The following is a 20,230-nucleotide window of genomic DNA, read 5'->3' as shown; positions in this document are numbered from 1 at the left end:
TCCCTCTCACTCCAACCCTCTCCCCTAGAATAAAACCTGATTACAATATCTCCCTCTTACTCCAACCCTCTCCCCAAGAATAAAACCAGATTACAATATCTCCCTTTCACTCCAACCCTCTCCCCCAGAATAAAACCTGATTACAATATCCCCCTCTTACTCCAACCCTCTCCCCTAGAATAAAACCTGATTACAATATCTCCCTCTTACTCCAACCCTTTCCTCCAGAATAAAACCTGATTACAATATCTCCCTTTCACTCCAACCCTCTCCCCCAGAATAAAACCTGATTACAATATCCCCCTTTCACTCCAACCCTCTCCCCCAGAATAAAACCAGATTACAATATCTCCCTCTTACTCCAACCCTCTCCCCCAGAATAAAACCTGATTACAATATCTCCCTTTCACTCCAACCCTCTCCCCCAGAATAAAACCTGATTACAATATCCCCCTCTTACTCCAACCCTCTCCCCCAGATTAAAACCTGATTACAATATCTCCCTTTCACTCCAACCCTCTCCCCCAGAATAAAAACTGATTACAATATCTCCCTCTTACTCCAACCCTCTCCCCCAGAATAAAACCTGATTACAATATCTCCCTTTCACTCCAACCCTCTCCCCCAGAATAAAACCTGATTACAATATCTCCCTCTTACTCCAACCCTCTCCTCCAGAATAAAACCTGATTACAATATCTCCCTTTCACTCCAACCCTCTCCCCCAGAATAAAACCAGATTACAATATCCCCCTCTTACTCCAACCCTCTCCCCCAGAATAAAACCAGATTACAATATCTCCCTTTCACTCCAACCCTCTCCCCCAGAATAAAACCAGATTACAATATCCCCCTCTTACTCCAACCCTCTCCCCCAGAATAAAACCAGATTACAATATCCCCCTCTCACTCCAACCCTCTCCCCCAGAATAAAACCTGATTACAATATCTCCCTCTTACTCCAACCCTCTCCTCCAGAATAAAACCAGATTACAATATCTCCCTTTCACTCCAACCCTCTCCCCTAGAATAAAACCTGATTACAATATCTCCCTCTTACTCCAACCCTCTCCCCCAGAATAAAACCTGATTACAATATCTCCCTTTCACTCCAACCTTCTCCCCCAGAATAAAACCTGATTACAATATCCCCCTCTTACTCCAACCCTCTCCCCCAGAATAAAACCTGATTACAATATCTCCCTTTCACTCCAACCCTCTCCCCCAGAATAAAACCTGATTACAATATCTCCCTTTCACTCCAACCCTCTCCCCCAGAATAAAACCAGATTACAATATCCCCCTCTTACTCCAACCCTCTCCCCCAGAATAAAACCTGATTACAATATCCCCCTTTCACTCCAACCCTCTCCACCAGAATAAAACCTGATTACAATATCCCCCTCTTACTCCAACCCTTTCCCCCAGAATAAAACCTGATTACAATATCTCCCTCTTACTCCAACCCTCTCCCCCAGAATAAAACCTGATTACAATATCCCCCTCTTACTCCAACCCTCTCCCCCAGAATAAAACCTGATTACAATATCCCCCTCTTACTCCAACCCTCTCCCCCAGAATAAAACCTGATTACAATATCCCCCTCTTACTCCAACCCTCTCCTCCAGAATAAAACCTGATTACAATATCCCCCTTTCACTCCAACCCTCTCCTCCAGAATAAAACCTGATTACAATATCTCCCTCTTACTCCAACCCTCTCCCCTAGAATAAAACCTGATTACAATATCCCCCTCTTACTCCAACCCTCTCCCCCAGAATAAAACCTGATTACAATATCTCCCTTTCACTCCAACCCTCTCATCCAGAATTAAACTGAAAAAAAATGTTGTGTAGAATAACAAGAATATCGATCAAAAGTTTGATCCATCGTGGGACAGCTGATGTTGAATAGAAGAATAGTAATCAGCTGTCTCACGATGGATCAAAAGTTTGATCTATCGTGAGACAACCGATTATTATTCTTCTATTCAACATCAGCTGTCTCACGATGGATCAAACTTTTGATCCATCGGGAGACAACCGTTTACTATTCTTCTATTCAACATCAGCTGTTTCACGATAGATCAAACTTTTGATCCATCGGGAGACAACCGATTATTATTCTTCTATTCAACATCAGCCGTCTCACGATAGATCAAACTTTTGATCCATCGGGAGACAACCGATTATTATTCTTCTATTCAACATCACCTGTTTCACGATAGATCAAACTTTTGATCCATCGGGAGACAACCGATTATTATTCTTCTATTCAACATCAGCTGTCTCACGATGGATCAAACTTTTGATCCATCGGGAGACAACCGATTACTATTCTTCTATTCAACATCAGCTATTTCACGATAGATCAAACTTTTGATCCATCGGGAGTCAACCTATTACTATTCTTCTATTCAACATCAGCTGTTTCACGATAGATCAAACTTTTGATCCATCGGGAGACAACCGATTACTATTCTTCTATTCATCATCAGCTGTCTCACGATGGATCAAACTTTTGATCCATAGGGAGACAACCGATCAGCTGTTTCATGATAGATCAAACTTTTGATCCATCGGGAGACAACCGATTACTATTCTTCTATTCAACATCAGCTGTTTCACGATAGATCAAACTTTTGATCCATCGGGAGACAACCTATTACTATTCTTCTATTCAACATCAGCTGTTCCACGATAGATCAAACTTTTGATCCATCGGGAGACAACCGATTACTATTCTTCTACTCAATCCATCACCACGATGAACCTCTTGCACATCATCTTAAAAATGTTGTTAAAATTCAAATACAAAATATATCAATAGTGTACATCAACAAAGCTAAAATTCACCTACTGTTACATGTTAGACAAAAAAATCTGTGTAAAAAAAATGTGTGTACTACTGATAAGAGATATTCAAATTATTTTAACCTTTAAATCAATCAAGCATGCATGTATTGTACACATGCATGAGGCAGAGATACAATGATAGGTGATAATTACCATAATTGAAATAGCAGATTGCTAGTCCTATAGTAGAGATGTAGAGATGTTTGGTAGTAGCAGAAGTGCCATGTAGATTATCTCTCAGGAAAATAGCAAGGGGATATCCTAAAAGAAATCAAAGGGACAGTTAAACATCAACTCCATCTACATTTCCAAATTTATCAATTTGCCCAACATAATTTAAGTATAAATGGACTTTTGACTGCACTCGTGGATTAACTGCAACCCCATTCTTGGATGAATCACACACAAAAATATTTCATCGAAAACACTTTCTAACCCTTCTCTGACATGCATATTTAAAGGACCCAAAATAGACATTTTACAAAAATCCAAGTATCAAACAAGTGGAATGCCTCTGGCAGGCTCGCCTGCATTACGCGATTTGATTTAGCAGCAGTGCTGACTTTGAAAACAGCTATTGAATAATTATTCACAAAAAAAAACATTCATATGATAATAAAATACTATGTCCATGGACCCAAAATGACCTTTGACCATGATCATGTGATCTAAGATGTGTGCAAAACAATCATTTATACTTGATTACCCTAATGTCTATGTTTCATGAACTAGGTCCATATACTTTTTAAGTTATGACAAAATTTCAAAAACTTAACCTTAGGTTAAGATTTCGATGTTGATTCACCCAACATGGTCTAAGTTCATTGACCCTATTGACGCTTCACTTATTATTTCAGAGATGTATTCATCATAGGAGCCACTTGAGCTTGGTCATGTGACCTGAAACTCAGGGAGGAAGTTCAGTAATACTTGATTAACCTTATGTCCAAGTTTCATGAACTAGGTCCATATACTTTCTAAGTTATGCTGTCATTTAAAAAACTTAAGCTGCGTTTAAGATTTGATGTTGATGCCGCCGCCGTCGGAAAAGCGACGCCTATAGTCTCACTCTGCTAGATGCAGGTGAGACAAAAATGGTTGACAAATGTACATTTCAAATTTTAATAACAATAATTCAAAATGACCAAACATGAACTTAAAGAGTTTACACTCATAAAAACATTTCAAGGAAGATAATCCCGCTCAAGTGGCTCCTATGATGAATACATCTCTGAAATAATAAGTGAAGCGTCAATTTTATTTAAATTATATCATATTTATTTCAAAATATCTTTCGATCATTATATTATTCTATGAATAACATAAATAAATATTTAATACAGCATAATAAAAAAGAAAAGAAACGAAGGAAAGAAAGAAGAAAAATAAGAAGGGAGGGAGAGAGAAATAAAGAAGGAAGGAAACAAAAAGTAAAGAATTTTTAAGAAAATTGAAAAGAAGGACAAATAAATGGAAAGAAATACAAAAAAAGAAGGAAAGTTAAGCATTTATTTTTTCTCAATTGTATCGTATTTACTTCAAAATATCTTTCAACCATAATATAACTCTATACATAACATAAGTATTCAAATACAAAAAAAGAAAATGAACGAAAGAAAGAAAAAATTAAGAAAGGAGGGAGATAGAGAGAAAAAAAATGGAAGGAAACAAAATGTAAAGAATTTTTAAGAAGATTGAAAAGGACAATTAAATGGAAAGACAAAAAAGGAAAGAAACGAAAAGGAAGAAAATAAAAAAGAAAGAAACAAGCAAGGAAATATCAGGAAACACAAGTGTTTAATTTGATATTGCGGCTCTTGAATTAAAATTTATGCAATTTTGATCGAACTAATAGAAACACGGCAAAGGGCAGTTGCCTACATAGATTGGGAAAATGATTTTCCGCGATTGCGGAAAACAGACGGAATTCACGGAATCAGCCTTTTGAAACGGAAAGTGGCTTTTCGAACGGGAAATCACAGAAAACATATTTTTTTCTCCAAATGCACAGAATAGCAACAGAAATTACTCCCAAATCGTCAACGAAAAGCAAATATCAACTGGAAAAAACAAGATCTCACTTCGCTACAACAACCCCAATCCACACATCGTAACTGCACTCTAGCCCCTCCATCGCTCGATTGTATCGAAATTAGTTTACACTCACGTCCGCATAAAGGCAGCAACACGGCCGTGTTTCTGCCCTCTGCGTTCGGTCATAATTAAGATCGCGGTATATTCATCAAATTCAAAATGGCAGATAGGCGAAAGTTGTCCACTGCTCAAAACGATGTCCAAAAAGTCCCAAAATCAGTGTAAAATCTCATTTAACCATAAAATAATGCTAATAATGTGAAGGTGAGGATGTAATCATGTTGATTATGTTTCTTAAAATAGTTTTAGTACTCGAATCTCTTCGATTAAAATTGATTTTTAAGCGTTGTTAGTACTGTGGCAGATACAAATTTTGACCAGCGCGAGCATTTTGACATCATTGCTCATAGCGTATTGATTTTCTATGTAAACTTAATTGTCACTTTTTCATGTACACAAAGTCTATGGGGAAACGGAATTTCCGTTTACAAACATGCTGAAACAGAATTTAAGATTTTCTGAAACGGAAAAGGCAATTTTTAGAAACGGAAAATCACTGTCCCTACATAGACCATAGATACTAAACGCATCATGGCAGCAATTTTCATAAAGCGACTGGCGTGCATCTAGCGTTATTGGTCGCTAGGTACAATACCTGGCTGACTTTCGCCGCACTGCTAGAACATGATTTTCAAGGGCTTGCGCAGAATATTGGTGCATTTTTATTCTGCAAAAGTGGAAATTTATTCTTCAAATTATCGCTTTCCTGGATGATTTTACATCTAACCTTGGTAAGTGGTTTTAGTAAGATGAATTCTTATCTATGGTAGTTACAAATATAGTATTTTTTTCTTAATTCAGCGGAACAACCAATTTTTTTTTTTTCGAGGGCTCCATTTTGTATTCATTAATAACTTAAATATTCATCACAATGAAGAAATCATAAAGTTTTTTGACAGTTTTCAAAAATTAACATGAAATCTAAACTCTATCTGAAACGGAAAATCACCATCACTTAGGCCATTACTGATAGAATTCTCACCCAGAGCTCTGACAGAGAACATGAGCTCAAACTGGCTAGCTAACACCACACTCAAGTGCACGGCGTCCTCCTATTTTTTTTTTAGATGGAGCCTTGTTTGATGATTTATTGTCTGATATTTACCCCTCTCCAAGAAAGAAATTAAAAAGCTACAATTCACAACTATAAGCTAAGTGATTTTGGATTATTAAGGCTCCGTTTTGACAAGCAAAGTCGGCGACTGTGAGGAGAAAAGACTCGCACATCGTATGTGCTATGAACAGGGATTTATCTCCTGTGCAATTCGAATTACTATATGGCAGAATTGTGATATCCCAACTGGAAATGTGTGCATTAGAAATTGCACATGGTGAAGTATGGAAAAACCGCTACCGGAAGCACCCGCGCACATGTATTACAGAAAAAAAAAGACGGACGTAGCTCATTTTTTATGGTTCAGAAAAAAGACGCACTTGGCAATTTGAAACTGTGCTTATTGTAAATTAAAAGTTACTTGATTTTGGCTTTTCAGATATTTAAATTACATATATGATATGGCTTCACTGCTCACTCACAGCGGGCGCAATTACCTGGAAAATATTTGCGCCCGGTCGTCAAAATTTTGATGATTTTGGGGCTTTATGGGTGCAATTAATGGCTTTATGAGCGCGAATTTGCGCTCAGCGCCCGCTTATTTCAAGGCTTGCCCTCCCCATAACTCCAGGGACCTGCACTGGCAGGGGACTTGCATGCATAAGATACATGAACATACCTGCTATTGAATTGCACACACAGTAGATCCAAGTTGCTGCTCAAAAAAAATATTCCAGGGGTTAAATCCAGGGGTAAAATCCATGATTTTGACTTCCACATATCCTTATGACCCTCGCTAATTATGGACTCCAAAAGATCGATGACCAAAAAATTCTTGTAAGGGGGAAGTGATTTCCGCCGGAAATATCGCTGCCAAGATCGCACATGTTCGATCTATCGCAAAAATATCTGCAATGGCCTTCACGGGGGTTCCTTACGGCGGGAAATTCGACAACCTTTCAAATATGGCACGATCCCAAACATCGGACATATCGGCTGATTGAATTGGAAATGCATGCTGTTGACGCATGCGTGCTCGTTTTCAGAATGAAGTCGCGTGCAACTGAGCAAAGAAGTCCGATGTTCGGAGCCGAAAGAGGTCCGTTTGTTAAGTAAATTATCATATTTTCCGATTTCTATATCAAAATTATTGAAAGTAATAATTGAAATCGGCATTTGCGCAGCGAAAATAAATTATTTTATCAACAATTAAGCAATTATTGTGGGGTCTAGAGTGCGATTTAAATCGCCGCAATTAATCACAGCGCACAACTCTACGCGTCCGATATTTGGAAACTGTCCGATTTCTTGCAAAAACAAGCTTTTGGTAGTAAGTAAATTATTTATGTTTATCACAATTTTTTTCGATTCTATTTTTTTAATGACATTAATATTCAACATTTGTACTACGGAAATAAACATGATTTTTATTTGATTCAATGATTGTATTTTTGTTTTGGTCCAATTATGCTTAAGTGTCCGATATTTGGGCACTTTACTCTACATTGATTGTTATGGCATATGAACGTCAAGATTCACTTGACCTGAATTTTGCCGGGACCAGCAGGTGCAATACACCTGTCGAACACCCTACTCTTTGACGAATAGTGTATTGGTTTTAGCATGCATAGGTTGTGACTCTCCTATACACAGAACCAACATTTGCGTCCTTTCTGATGGACGGAGTGTCTTTGAAGAACTGCATTCACACCTGCACTGAATACAGTGGCGAGGCACGCTTACACACAGTGCTAGTATAGATCTAGGCTATAGCCACCCATGGGTGCATTACATGCCGCCTACTACAGGAAAATTGAAGGCACGGCGCGTGCAAAATTGCAACACTTCCATGACCCTTGCACGAATATCAGACAAACTTTAATAAAATCAAGTCCTTCTACGAAACTTACCGAACGATACAGGGAAAAAAATTTTCGAGGGCCACTTTTTGCATTTCGAGGGCTCTTTTCAAATGCTACTTTTTTGTATTTTGAGGAATACCTGTTCACTTATTAATGAATTATTACTTATGTATGATATTTGTAAAATTATTTTGAAGTTATTTTTTTCATGCTTAGAATCTTGGGTGTGGGTGTGACTGTGAATTGTACTTGGATATACAAATAAGTTAAAGAAAAGAATTCAATATCTAATTTCTACTCTATTCCAGTACAATAACCTGTACTTGCATGGCCATGCAATAACTAATATGTAGGCCTACTGTAGGCCCACATACAATAACTTTTCCTGAAGTACTTTGAAAACGCAGATCTTCATGAAAATTGCATTTCTCTATATGGGAGTCTAAATTCGGTGAGAATGTATTCATTAATAACTTAGATATACATGACAATTAAGAAATCATCAAACTTTATTAGCAGTTTTGAATAATATACTGAAATGTAAACTCTATCTGAAACAGAAAATCACCTTCATTGAGGCCTTTACTGAACAAATTGTCCCCCAGAGCTCTGGGGTGGTATTCTGAGATCCATTTTATCTCAGCTAAAATAAAATATTTTATCTCTGTTAAAATCAGTGAGATAAAATACCCTTAAAATCTCTCCGAATTGGTATTCTGAGAACAATTTTATCTTCATTTTAACTCTATAAGACACACCTATTTTTGAATCAATATCCAATGAGAAACGCACTTTTATAGCTCTCTCGTCTCACTCAACCAATGGAAATCCATTCCGCCAGGTGTGGCAAAGGAGTGAGATTGCATCAATTTATTGAATTCAAATACGCTTGCACTATACGCTTGTGCGTCTTTACAGAGATTTCTTTTTAAAGAAATGACAATACTCTCATTTTTTTTAAAGTCTATATTGCATCTTTTCAAAGATGATATTAGTCAAAAAATGTCTTATGAAATAATTTGATTGTACAGGAATAATGTTGAGGTGATATTCTCAATAAGTATATAATTTTTTTTCATTTTCATGTCAACATTTGGAATTAATTCACCTAGAAATATTGATGAAATCAACGTCGCGGAGATAAAATAGCCCCTACCCTCTTTTAAGTTTATTTTATTTTTTCTTCAAAGTTACATGGGCGCAAGCACATCATTCTCGTTGCAATGGTAAAATATGCAATTGGTAAGTCTACTTATGCACTGCTCTGTCATCTATACAGAGTGAGTCAGAAAAAATGTCCCACTTTTGTAAAGTTGAATTGTTTAAAATATGAATATTTAATCATTAGTTTCATGATATGTCTTGATAGAGGTATCCTCCCAGTTCATTCAGGTACCTTTTTCATTTGATCCCCTGCACGCATGACTGAACAGCGGACAATCTTTAGAAGACTATCAGATCTCACTTGCGCCAAGTTACAGGGTGGGGAATAAAACACTCTTTTGAACAAAGACAGTCCGACAGACTGAAACACACAAACACACACACGAATCAGGGACAACTCGGACCACGGGACATCTCGGACCGTGGGCCGAGTTATCCCACCCGCTTCGTGATTTTTTTTCCACAAACTTGCGTCTATTTTTCCGTCATTTCGAAATTTCTTGTAAAGATTTTCTAGAGATATGGTCTATTGGTCATGTTCTTCACTTTCTATTACTTTTTTTTCGCTGAAATTTAAAAAAAAGTGTAATTTTAGGCGTTTTTCGACAGCTCGCAATTCCCATAGGCACGCGTGTATTAACTGTGTTGGTGCTCGGCTCGGCCCCGCTCAACAACTGACTTGATTTTGTGATCATTTCTCCTCAAGTTACCACTTTTATCGCAGAAGATGGACTTTCTTGTATTCCATTAACTCAATTTTTTCATCACAAGGATAAAATTCGGTGTATATGTACGATTTCGTTAAAGTTTTTCACCTTCTCTCTCTGGTCGTAAGAAGCTAACAACCGATGAACGGTCTGCTGCTCTTCATTGCAATTCTACGTAGCTCGGCCGCCGAAACTGGCGGGGTGGGATTCAGCCCGAATCTCTCCAACGGAAGTGAGCGTGCACAGTCAAAGAGCTGAGCTTGACTGACTGAGAGAGAGTGAACTAGAGCTTGAAGCTTGGCAGAGTATGTACGTATAGGCTCTGCTTTTTTTGGTAAATATATATATTTTTTATTTTATTTATTTTGTCTATATTGATTTTCCCTGGTGTAGAGCTTTAAGATTGTAACAATTTAATATGCTTCAATTTCTTTGACTGAGTGTGACTGTGGTGTGGATGCATGAGTCGCACAAAAAATACTTAACGTGGATGGGGGCTCGGGGCGATTTCACTCCTGCCCCCGAAATGTGAAAAAATATTCGCGGTGTAGATGTGTGGGCATGCCGGGCTGAGGGTAGCCATCAATAAAAAATGTTTTATTCGGGGGCTTAATTTTTAATCAAATTGATTATTTTTAGGCCTTTTTATTTTTTTATACATTTTATTTTTTACAGGATTTAAAATGATTCAATTCATTTCCATTCCTTGTTCCTCCCTGATTTATTTTCTTGAAAGGGATGCTCCTCCCATTCGCCTCATTCTCCCCCATCATCTCCATTCCTCCCACCATCTCATTATCTCCACCCCTCGATCCTCCCATCATCTTCATCCCTCCTCATGATGTCAATCTCCTCCCATCCGCCTTATTACCTCCATCCCTCTTCCCATCATCTCCATTCCCTTTATTATCTCCATCCCTCTCATCTCCATTCCCTCAGAATCAGGAAAATGAATATATACACAAGAGTGAAAGAATTCACCAGTATAAATACTTCTCTTGAAATAACATATTTCAGTAATGTGGCTTTTATTATTTGTCATATTTACAAAAACAGTTAATACACGCGTGCCTATGGGAATCGCGAGCTGTCGAAAAACGCCTGAAATTACACTTTTTTTTATTTCAGCAAAAAAAAAGTAATAGAAAGTGAAGAACATGACCAACAGACCATATCTCTAGAAAATCTTTACAAGAAATTTCAAAATGATGGAAAAAAAGACACAAATTTGTGAGAAAAAAATCTCGAAATGTGTGGGACAACTCGGCCCGCGGTCCGAGATGTCCCGTGGTCCGAGTTGTCCCGACCCCACACACACGTACACAAACAAACACACATACACAAGCACACAATTACTGCAAACGTCGGTGAATAAAAACACAAACAAATAAAAGGGAATTTTGGTATTTAAGATCAAGATGATGACAATGAGGATATTGATGATGATATGATGGTGGTAGTGAATGTGTTTTAAGGGGAAAGATTGTCGGGAATTGCCACTTAAACATTCAGCGATCTTGCTAAAAATCAATGCTTAATCAGAAAAGAGAAAATTATGAACCAGTTATTACCATGTGTGTTGTGTGTGTGTGTGTGTGTGTGAGCATGCCAGTCTGTCTGTCTGACTGTCTTTGTCTAAAGCACAGTTTTATTCATCACCCAGTAACTTGGCACAAGTGAGATCTGACAGTCTTCTAAAGATTGTCCGATGTTCAGTCATGCGTGCACGGGATCAAATGAAAATGGTACCTGAATGTACTTGGAGGATACCTCTATCAAGACATATCATGAAACTAATGATTAAATATTCATATTTTAAACAATTCAACTTTACAAAAGTGGGACATTTTTTCTGACTCACTCTGTAGATATGCAAGATAAAATTCATACGCAAGATAAAATTTTAAATTTTATCTGAGAGATAAAATGTCATCTCAAAATACAAATTTCATTTTGAGAGATAAAATAAAATATTTCAAAGATAATTTTGAGTGTGGAGTTTGGATGTTTAAATGGCAAGCGGAGCTCGAGTATACATGTATGGCACTAGGGGGCCGCTGAGTTGTTATCGCTCAGCAATAATTCCGGGGGCGACTTCCAAGTTTTATGTCGCCCCAAAAGCATGATTTTGGGTGATTTCGAGGGTGACTAGGCATTTCCGGGGCGAATTCGCCCGCCGCCCCCGTGTATTTTTTTCCCTGGAACGATGTGAAGTCAATTCTCCCTAAATATCATATCTCTCAAATAGCGTCATTTAAGTGCTGATTTCTCTTCTCGTTGATAAAATATGGATCCGTCTTATAAATTCCAATTTTTTTTGTCTAATTAGCTAAAGAGGACGAGCAATTTTTCTTCATATCAAAGACACTACATAGAAAAGACCAGGCACAAAAACTAAATCGATGCAAAGCGTTACGAGAAGTCGGCAAAGTGTCCAATCTTTTTATTGTAAAGACCATGGTGGAATGTTCGTTAACAAACGTAACGAACGGTAGCACTGCTGGCTTCGTTCAAGGCACATTTTCCATTTTTTTTTTAATTTGTCATCGCTTTGAATGTTTTCAAAAAAGTATTATCGCCAGCAAAAATAATCTAAAAAGTATGTTTTTTAAGTTATTACATTTATTGGTGTCTATATTTTATCGAACAATTGATCGGCCATTTTGTTTTCAATTTTGAAAGGAGAACGAATGAGACAGAACTTTTCCTTTTTTTGAGGGTCCAGTTTGTGCCTCGATGTCCATGATGTCAGGATTCTCATCTTCTTCTGGAAACAGTACAGTCCACCGTCTGGTGTATTGTCGTACTGGTGAAGTGCAGCGTGCAAGTGTATGTACATTATCCGATAAAAAATTGCTTACAGCGCGCAAGTGTCACGATAGACCTTCATCCATATAATCGAGTTAAATGCATAATTTAATTCTTCCCCTTTTATTTGAGGTGCTATTGCAGCCCCATTCTACCTCATTTTGGAGAGTATAGTGAGTGATTGTATTACCGAACGCGCATCGTATACGCGTCAGAAATAATTTCATATGCTCAAAACTTTGCAACATCCTTTTCCAAAGGGAACTTGAATAGATCTAACAAAGTTAGAGATGATGAAAATGGTCAAAAACACATTTTCAAAGTCTTAATATTCTAATAATAATAAAATATGGTCAAAATAGCTCATCGGTGAATTTGTTGTTTTCTCAATTTTTCCATAGGAAACACACGTTCGGTAATAAAATACCTTTTTTCAAGAATCAAGTGACCAAAATATTTCAACTGCGAAAAGGGGTCCGATTGGAAGCTAATAATATTAATAATCGTAAAAAGAAAAACAATTTGGCAAAAGTTTTACATATTTATATTTTGTAGATAATTGTGTATTTATGGTGATAGTTTGATGAATTTTATGAGAATAATGTGTTTGATATGATTGAATTCATGAAAAGTGTTCGGTAATACGATCCACTTCTATACCCTCTGCCTAATATTACACGGACGAGTCCTGAGTTAGCATCATTCCCCGGGGTAGCATCATTCATAGAGCTATTACTAGCTCTATGCATCAAATGATCAATCAAAAGACGGGCTCCAGCTCAGAGTCAGACTTAACCCAGGGAGCTCCCGCACGCACAGCGGGCGGGAGCCCAGGGGCTTACCGTGATTTGACCATACTCACGGGACTAGCGTGATTTATGGTCTAAATAATTCTCCAAATGAATTGTGAAAACAGAAATTATACCACGATTATATGGATGAAGGTCTAATGAGTGGCAGTTTCCTGACATCGAGGCACAGACTGGAACCTCAAAAAACGAAAAGTTCTCTCCTAACGTTAGTCTAGTAGAGTCCTACCCCAGCCCACCCATGGGTTCATATCATCTCGCGTGCGAAGGAATATCAGTCATATGCACGCGACACACACGACAAGTCAAAAAGATAGTGGGCTTTTGCCCACATAAAATATCACCAATAATCTGGTATTTCACATTCTGCTTTTCACATTTAGATCCTTCCGTGACTTCTCCTTGAAGTTTTTTCTTTAAAATATGTATATTTTCTTGATCTTTAGTGAAGATTTCACGGAGATAAAATTTGGTCAGCGTAGATATCAATTTTCGGCCAAAGAGGGCGCGCGATTTATATTCATATCAAAGACACGACAAGGGAAAGATTAGGAACCTACACTATTTTACACGCAAATCGACGCAAGGCATTACGCGAAGTCCGTGAAGTGTCCAATCTTTTCATTGTATAGACTTTGGTATACCGTGACGTTCGTTAATACTGCTTGTACTGCTGGTTTCGTTCCAGGCATGTGTATTTAAAATAAAAAAAAATTATATTAGTCATCGTTTTAAATTAATTGCAACATAAGTGTTATCATCGCCAATAGTAATCCTGAATTATGTTTTTGAAGGTATTTTATTTATTGGTGCCCATAATTAGTAAATTAATCGTAACAGACGTAAGAATTGCGCATTCAAAGAATTTAGACACAGTTATAAAATTACCGAGGAGCTGAATCAAGGTTGTGAAATTTATTAGCGCCACCAACAGGCTTCCTTGTATTTCCGTAGAAGAGACAAACGAAGTCACTTGCTAGGCCGAGGTAAGCGAAATTTGCTCTTTTTAAATGAAATGAGTTAAATATCATATGTAATGTATAATTTTGTTATGTATTGCTACTTAGTAGTAGTACTTACCGGAAAGAGCCCCGGTGCGTAGCGAGAAGGAGTTTCGGCAAATATTACTTCAGCAATGAAGCAATGTTTGCCGATGACTTCGAAATCTACGGTCAAACACGGTCCGGTGTACGAGGTTCGTATATATATATATACGAACCTCTTATTACTAGTGTGAGCAGTAGAGGCGCACGGCCAATATTGGAGACTATCTCCAATGTGGGAGATTATCTCCAATATCAGAGACTTTTGTAAAGAATTTTGGTATCCAATTTTAGAGACAGTCTCCAGTTTTGCAGTCCAATTTCATTTGTTTACATTTGCTGCAAAAGGATTACCTTGGCGGCAAATAAAAATGTGATAAGCAGATTCCTCATGAAAAATTACCCCTTTTCACCGTCTACTTTAAAAATTCACCGTCTACTTTTGTTTTGATAAGGTTTTTGTTGTCAATCACACACAAAACAAATGGGCTTCTGACCTCAGTGAGACAAAATTTTTGGTGGAAAAAATCATGCTTTTGTTGGTGTTGTTTCTTTTGTCCTTTTGCAAAGCAAGTCTCCAATGTGGGAGATTGTCTCCCCTATTGGAGAGAGTCTCCCATATTGGCCGTGCGCCTCTACTGGTGAGTGACCCCAGCCACTCCTAGTACCAATGAGGTCCAACATTACATGTATGGACCTCATAGGCGACATCAGTAGTATTTTTGGTTAGAAATCTCTGAGAACAGGATATTTATATTATTATATCACAAGTACAAGCTATATTCCTTTCTCTTATTTAAATTATAATTTTATAGTGTAAATGCATCGTTAGCAACAACAAAAAATGAAAGAAATGAAGGGGAACTTACATTTTCACGGCTTTTTCCTGATTTTCTGGGCAGCTGCTCTTCTCTTCTGACTCGCGATCGAAGCTGATATGAAGATCACGTGATTCGCGTTCTCGTCAGCTGATCGGTTGTTTATTCTTTTCGTCAGACGTTAATAATATATATTTTATAATGCTAGCATTCATCGCTAATTTAGGTGAAAGAGATTGAAGTTAAACAGCGCCAGGTCGGAATCATAATTATTTTGGAAGAGTGTATTTATACACTCGATCTCATACCTGACGTAGACGGCGCTATTCAACAAATGCACAATCTTCAATATAAAAAATAAAACAGAAAGAACGCCTTGAACACAGGCCAAAATGCCTAACGATTTCTCCGCGGCATTAACAACTATCGTAAAGGGCGCTCCATTTATCAATAAAGATGGATGCTAAGCTGTCTATGGCGACAAAATTTGCCGCAAATATTTACGAAGAATTGTGAGAAATGGTCTGAAAATGCAACAAAAGAACCGGTGAGTACCGATTAAACATTATTAAAGTTGTAAATAGATTATACATACCTTGTAGATTTAGTTTTTAAGGTGATATTAGTGCTTAGTTCTAAGCTAGGGAGGCCCAAACGCGCGTGAGTGGAGTCCCAGTTTATTAGCACGGGTAAGTATTGGGGTGTCGCCTAGAGTGACCCCAGCCTCGATCGGCCATTTTTGTTATGATCCAGTCTGTGCCTCGATGTCAGGAAACTGCCACTCGTTAGACCTTCATCCATATAATCGTGGTAAGTGCATAATTTCTGTTTTCACAAATCATTTGGAGAAATATTGGCTTAACTGCAGAATACCCCGACACTGCTCACTACCCAATCGTTGGTCAGCCAACACAACGATGTCAAGACCTATAGCTATATACTAATTCAATGGTATATAGCCTAGATATATCCATACTATTATATACGTACATGCATTACTGGTACTACTACTACTACTATACTACGTACGTACGTACGTATGACGGTACGTACGAGCAATGCATCCAGGCCATACGTAATGACCTTTGCCCTTTGACTACTACTAGAGCTATAATTAAACATCGTTGGGTGCGCTGCTAGCCAACGACCCACGTTGTGACGGTACGGACGGTGCAATATAATATTCAAAACATCGTTGGCTAACCAACGACCCACGATGTGAAACTGTTATATTATAAAATAAGATTAATACACTCTTTTAAATTACCTACTAGAGCTATATACATCGTTGGGTGCGCCGCTAGCCAACGACCAACGATGTGACGGTGCCATGTAACATTTAAAACATCGTTGGCTAACCAACGACCCACGATGTGAAGGTGCAATAGTACAAGATTAATACACTCTTTTAAATTACCTACTACTACTAGCTATTGCTATACATCGTTGGGTGCGCCGCTAGCCAACGACCAACGATGTGACCGTGCAATGCAACATTCAAAACATCGTTGGCAAGCGTTTCAAAGTATGGTTTCACAAAACAGTTTAATATATGCATATCCTGGTTAGTGAGGTGATCGATGTCATTCACTCTCTATTTCTTTTGTATTTTTTATACATGAAATATTTTCATTTTTTCTTCATTAAAATATGAAATAAAGTTTTAATTCCCATTGAAGGAATTCAATGGGAATTGAATTCAATGGGAATTGAATTCAATTAGGGTTAGGGTTAGGGTTAGGGTTAGGGTTAGGGTTTAGGGTTAGGGTTAGGGTTAGGGTTAGGGTTAGGGTTTAGGGTTAGGGTTAGGGTTTAGGGTTAGGGTTAGGGTTAGGGTTAGGGTTAGGGTTAGGGTTAGGGTTAGGGTTAGGGTTAGGGTTAGGGTTAGGGTTAGGGTTAGGGTTATATTCACATCGTTGGCCTCGCCGGCAATGTTGGCCTCTACAACAGGCATATTCACATCGTTGGCATCGCCGGCAATGTTGGCCTATGTAAGATACATTCACATCGTTGGCACTGTTGGCATCTACTACAGGCACCAACACATCGTTGGCATCGCGGGCGCTGTTGGTATATACATACTAAACATACATTCACATCGTTGGCATCGCCGGCAAAGTTGGCCTATACTTACTAAAGATACATTCACATCGTTGGCATCGCCGGCAATGTTGGCCTCTACTACAGGCATATTCACATCGTTGGCATCGCCGGCAATGTTGGCCTCTACTACAGGCATATTCACATCGTTGGCATCGCCGGCAATGTTGGCCTATGTAAGATACATTCACATCGTTGGCACTGTTGGCATCTACTACAGGCACCAACACATCGTTGGCATCGCGGGCGCTGTTGGTATATACATACTAAACATACGTTCACATCGTTGGCATCGCCGGCAAAGTTGGCCTATACTTACTAAAGATACATTCACATCGTTGGCATCGATGGCAAGGTTGGCCTATACTACAGACACCAACACATCGTTGGCATCCTGGCCGGCGCTGTTGGCCTATACGTACTAAAGATACATTTACATTGTTGGCATCGTTGGCACTGTTGGCATCTACTACAGGCACCAACACATCGTTGGCATCGCGGGCGCTGTTGGCCTATACCTACTAAAGATACATTCACATCGTTGGCATCGAGGGCAATGTTGGCCTGTACTCTACAGTACAGACACCAACACATCGTTGGCATCGCGGGCAATGTTGGTCTACATAGGAAACTACAGATATGATCGCATCGTTGGCATCGCGGGCACTGTTGGCATGTACTACAGACACCAACACATCGTTGCCATGGCGGGCAATGTTGGTTTACATAGGCAACTACAGATATGATCGCATCGTTGGCATCGAGGGCAATGTTGGCCTGTACTACAGACACCAACACATCGTTGGCATCGCGGGCAATGTTGGTCTACACATACTACGAAAATATACACATCGTTGGCATCGCGGACACTGTTGGTCTACATACTACAGAACACAGATATAGATCGTTGGCATCGAGGGCAGTGTTGGCCTGTACCGACTACAGACACCAACACACCGCTACCATCGCGGACTGTGTTGGCCTACACGTACTACGAAAATATACACATCGTTGGCATCGCGGGCAATGTCGGCCTACATACTACAGATGCACACAGATATATATATAGATCGTTGGCATCGCGGGCAGTGTTGGCCTGTACCACTCATTCAATGAACAAGGTTATGATATAACCTTGTTCTCAGTTATATCTCCATGTGTGGCAAAATAAGGATGGCAATGTTTGGCTTATTTTCTCTTTTTCTTTGGGACAAATGCTTGATTTTTTTTACACTGACAGTTTCCATTACACCTATTCTTCATACAACTTGGCCCTTAGGTAAATTTGATTCTTTAAATTATTTTTTTCTTAATTAAAAATAGAGATAAAAAATGAAAATGTTCTTGCCATATTATTTTCCAGCAATAGAGGGCGTACACAAAAATATGCCCAAAATTCAAGTTTCTGAGCGCTCTAGTGAATACAAAAATTATTCCCAAGTTACTAATGAAAAATAAATTGCAACTGTACGGAAATTAGTAATTTTGGTCAAAAAAGTGATATTTTAATCATTTTTTAAAGTATTTGCTCTGTACAGCATTGGCATGCCATAGTCCAACCTGTACTTACTAGATTCCCCACAGGCAGGGTGGTTGCAGTGAACAAGTGGCCTGTACTACGGACACCAACGCACCGCTAGCATCGCGGACTGTGTTGGCCTACACGTATTACGAAAATATACACATCGTTGGCATCGCGGACACTGTTGGTCTACATACTAATCGCGCGCGCTCGCATCGTTAGCGTTACAGTGCAGTCTGAACACGTCTTAGAATCTATTCAAAAAATACTTGTAAGTTGTAAATCATTCAATTATTTATTATAGCTGATTTTCTGATTTGATAGCTTAAGTACATCGTTGTGCGTTGGCTCTCCAACGATAAGGTAACGCAGTGTCCGGGTATTCTGCAGTTGTTCCGAAATATTTAGACCATAAATCACGTTAGTCCCGTGAGTATGGTCAAATACACGGTAAGCCCCTGGGGCCGATTGCACGAAAGGGTCTTTCCAAGGACCGTCTTTCGTGTCGCCCATGTTTTATGATGCGCTATAAGCGGGGTGTTTCTGAAATTTATGATAAACAAATAAAATTCGTAAGCTTGCTTTTAAATCAAATTTTATACAATTTCATGAAATATCACATCATTTTATAAACAAATATTTTGTTTATTTTAACGGAAAATAAAATATATTTGCAGATAATTTATTTGAAATGCGTTTCACATGGCGTATCATAAAAGATGGGCGACACGAAAGACGGTCCTTGCAAAGACCCTTTCGTGCAATCGGCCCCAGGGCGCCCGCGCAGCGGGCGGGAGCTCCCTGGGCCTGGGTTAAGTCAGACTCAGAGAGCCTCAATCTCAGTTTCCCTTACCTGCAAAAATAGACATTATAAAACGCAGGGCAGCCTCGTTCGTCCCAACCTTCCAAGCGAAAGTCTGCAAGAATCCACCATGACAATTTTCTTCAATGGAAACCATTTTTAATGAAAATTTTCAAGGTCTAAGTTAGGAGCAGGTCTAGGACAGTACCGGTGCCGGTAGTACGTTGCGGTATGGCACTATGGTAGCGAATATTTTTTCCATACATAGTACCGTACATAGAAACCAACGAACGTAGATGGCAGCAACACTTTGCAGTAAATAATAGAGAGATAAAATAAATATGCTTTAAAAACAGAAAGAGAGCCGGAAAGAGAGAAGGAAAAATGAGGGTGGGCTGCATGTTTAACAGGAAAACTTTAATAGCCCTGTGATTATACTAAATAAAAGTCATTTTGGTACCGATATTTTTTATACAAGCAAAAAAACAACAAAAGTTTTACTATAAAATGAAGGACCCAAAATATAGGTCAT

At 38.6% G+C, this 20,230-nt stretch overlaps 1 protein-coding gene across 1 annotated transcript in view; it reads right to left on the bottom strand.

Annotated features, from left to right (window-relative positions):
• Window positions 1–3,112, bottom strand: part of LOC129276376 (lysophospholipid acyltransferase 5-like) — a 29,240-nt gene extending 26,128 nt beyond the window's left edge. The window contains exon 1 of the mRNA XM_054912755.2: window positions 3,009–3,112. The gene's annotated coding sequence lies outside the window, so the exon portion shown is untranslated. The remainder of the gene's footprint in view (window positions 1–3,008) is intronic.
• Window positions 3,113–20,230: the final 17,118 nt, after the last annotated feature.

Source organism: Lytechinus pictus, chromosome 14 (assembly GCF_037042905.1).
Source record: "Lytechinus pictus isolate F3 Inbred chromosome 14, Lp3.0, whole genome shotgun sequence".
Taxonomy (NCBI): Eukaryota; Metazoa; Echinodermata; class Echinoidea; order Temnopleuroida; family Toxopneustidae; genus Lytechinus; species Lytechinus pictus.
This window is presented reverse-complemented; position numbering and strand designations above follow the sequence as displayed.